The sequence below is a fragment of the Oncorhynchus gorbuscha genome, linkage group LG07 (assembly GCF_021184085.1).
Source record: "Oncorhynchus gorbuscha isolate QuinsamMale2020 ecotype Even-year linkage group LG07, OgorEven_v1.0, whole genome shotgun sequence".
Taxonomy (NCBI): Eukaryota; Metazoa; Chordata; class Actinopteri; order Salmoniformes; family Salmonidae; genus Oncorhynchus; species Oncorhynchus gorbuscha.
In genome coordinates this window covers 48,979,875-48,983,044 of record NC_060179.1, presented here as the reverse complement: position 1 = coordinate 48,983,044, position 3,170 = coordinate 48,979,875, and positions in this window count along the sequence as shown.

The window sequence follows — 3,170 nt, the reverse complement described above, 5'->3', positions numbered from 1 at the left end:
ATGAAAGAGCACCAGTAAGCCAGTGACTCAGCCCCTGTAATAGGGTTAGAGAATCCCAGTGGAAAGCGGGGAACCGGCCAGGCAGAGACGGCAAGGGCGGTTCGTTGCTCCAGAGCCTTTCCGTTCACCTTCAAACTCCTGAGCCAGACTACACTCAATCATATGACCTACTTAAGAGATGAGTCTTCAGTAAAGACTTAAAGGTTGAGACTGGGTTTGCGTCTCTCACATGGGTAGGCAGACCGTTCCATAAAAATGGAGCTCTGTAGGAGAAATCCCTGCATCCAGCTGTTTGCTTAGAAATTCTAGGGAGAACTAGGAGGCCTGGGTCTTGTGACCGTAGCGTACGTGTAGGTATGTACGGCAGGACCAAATCAGAGAGAGAGGTAGGAGCAAGCCCATGTAATGCTTTGTAGGTTAGCAGTAAAACCTTGAACTCAGCCCTTGCCTTAACAGGAAGCCAGTGTAGGGAGGCTAGCACTGGAGTAATGTGATCAAATTGTTTGGTTCTAGTCAGGATTCTAGTAGCCGTATTTAGCACTAACTGAAGTTTATTTAGTACTTTATCCGGAAAGTAGAGCATTGCAGTAGTCTAACCCAGAAGTAACACAAGCATGGATGAATTTTTCTGCATTTTTGGACAAAGTTTATGATTTTTGCAATGTTACGTAGATGGGGAAAAAAGCTGTCCTTGATACAGTCTTGATATGTTCGTCAAAAGAGAGATCGGGGTCCAGAGTAACGCCGAGGTCCTTCACAGTTTTATTGTACACATCTCAATCGGGAGCTCTCCTGCGGCAGTCCCAACAGTTGTCTGTGTGTAGCCATATATAAAGACAAGTTATATTTGCGTGATTTAGCATAATTAATCATTACCATTTTGTTTCATGTGACCAACCAATACTGTTTCATAACATGTGACAGACCAACACCTCACGAGGCTTCTCTCTAAGCTGAGACCTTAACTGAGAAATCTTAAGTTCTCAAAACAACTTCATTTGTTTTCAACACGGTCTGGGCGTACTGCCAAATTGCATCTACTGATAGTTGATTTGTACAGTCAGCCACTTGCATGAACACAGAAATTGGTTATTAGAACAGCACAAACATTCTAATTCCCATTCCACCGTCCTGGCAATACTATTGCTTTATCCTCTGCGTAGTTGAAGTTCACCACTCGCTGCAAGTCCTCGTGCTTCAGGTGTAACCTGTGCTGGATTGGGCCAGCTCTTTTTGATGGGAGGCATTAGACAGTTCTCTTTTATATGACTGGTGGCGGAGAGTCAGGTGTGTCCTACTGATGCTGAAAGACAAATTCCAGATACAAATATTTTAGCATTCTTGTACAATAGCAATGCTGCCATGTCAATAACATGTCTCCAAAAATGACACGGTGTCTCCAGTTGTTTACATGTAGTAATTGTGACGCACCTTCCATATTCACTTTCCATGCACTTTTTTTTTGAGACCGAGCCCATGTGAAACACGTTGGTTGTTGGTACTGGTCCCTCATGGTCACTCTACCGGCCTTACGCCACAGATGGGAAGACTAAGTTTATTCCCAAAAAGCCATCAATGCACTTTGTAACCACTGGCCAAGTAGTCACAGAATGATCAATCTGTCTATTGATTTTCTTGCAGGGTGTGCAAACTATGTGCTACTTCAGCAAGAACTGGAGACGTGTCGTCAAGAAAATGAGAGACTGCAAGCAGGTATTATTCAAATTGAACATTTCTATCATGTTTTTTCTTTGGGGGGGTTACAGCCTACAGTTGAATGGAGGGAACCCTGCTTACTGAGATTTACCGTCCAAAACAATTCCCTTTTCCCGGGATAAAAAGCTGTGAGAAACTGGTCAATTATAATACCTTTACATGAACAGCATGGCGTAAAATGGTCCCTCAGGGTCACTCTACCGGCCTTACGCCACAGATGGGAAGACTAAGTGTATTACCAAAATGCCATCAATGCACTTTGTAACCACTGGCCAAGTAGTCACAGAATGATCAATCTGTCTATTGATTTTCTTGCAGGGTGTGCAAACTATGTGCTACTTCAGCAAGAACTGGAGACGTGTCGTCAAGAAAATGAGAGACTGCGAGCAGGTATTATTCAAATTGAACATTTCTGTCATGTTTTTTTCTATGGTGGGGGGTTACAGCCTACGGTTGAATGGCGGGAACCCTGCTTACTGAGAATTACTGCCCAAAACCACTCCCTTTTCCCGGGATAAATAGCTGCGAGAAACTGGTAAATTATACCTTTACATGAAACAGCATGGCGTGAAATGGAAATGTTAAATTATATGCGACGTCTAAATATAGCTTCTCTACGGCCTTGCGTGATGAATTGACGCTCAAGGTGGGGACCGACAGCCCATCTCGATATGGAGCGCAGTTCACAATGCACGTAGACCTACGTATCTCATGGTAAGAGTTTTAAAACAGCCCATCACTCAAATATTGTTGCTTTAAATCAGTGAACTCTCAAACACTCTCTCGCAGTCTCTTTCTCTCTATCCATCAACTCCATTCAAATTGCATCCAAAATAGATCATCCTGTTCTAGTGCATTCAGAAAGTGTTCAGACCCCTTGACTTTTTGTTACGTTCCAGCCTTATTCTAAAATGGGTAAATAGTTTTTTCCATTCATCAATTTATACACAGTACCCTATAATGATAAAGCAAAATGGGTTTATAGATTTTTTTTTTGTGCAAAAAAAAACAAATACAAAAGTATTCAGACCCTTTTACTCTGTACTTTGTTGAAGCACCTTTGGCAGCGATTACAGCCTTGAGTCTTCTTCGGTATGACTCTACAAGCTTAGAACAACTGTATTTGGAGTTTCTCCCATTCTTCTCTGCAAATCCTCAAGCTCTGTCAGGTTGGCTGGGGAGCGTCGCTGCGCAGCTATTTTCAGGTCTCTCCAGAGATGTTAGATCGGGTTCAAGTCCGGGCTCTGGCTGGACCACTCAAGGACATTCAGACTTGTCCCGAAGCCACTCCTGTGTTGTCTTGACTGTGTGCTTAGGGTCATTGTCTTATTGGAAGGTGAACCTTCTCCCCAGTCTGAGGTCCTGAGCACTCTGGAGAAGGTTTTGGCTCCGGCTCCGTTAATCTTTCCCTCGATCTGGACTAGTCTACCAGTCCCTGCTGCTGAAAACCATCT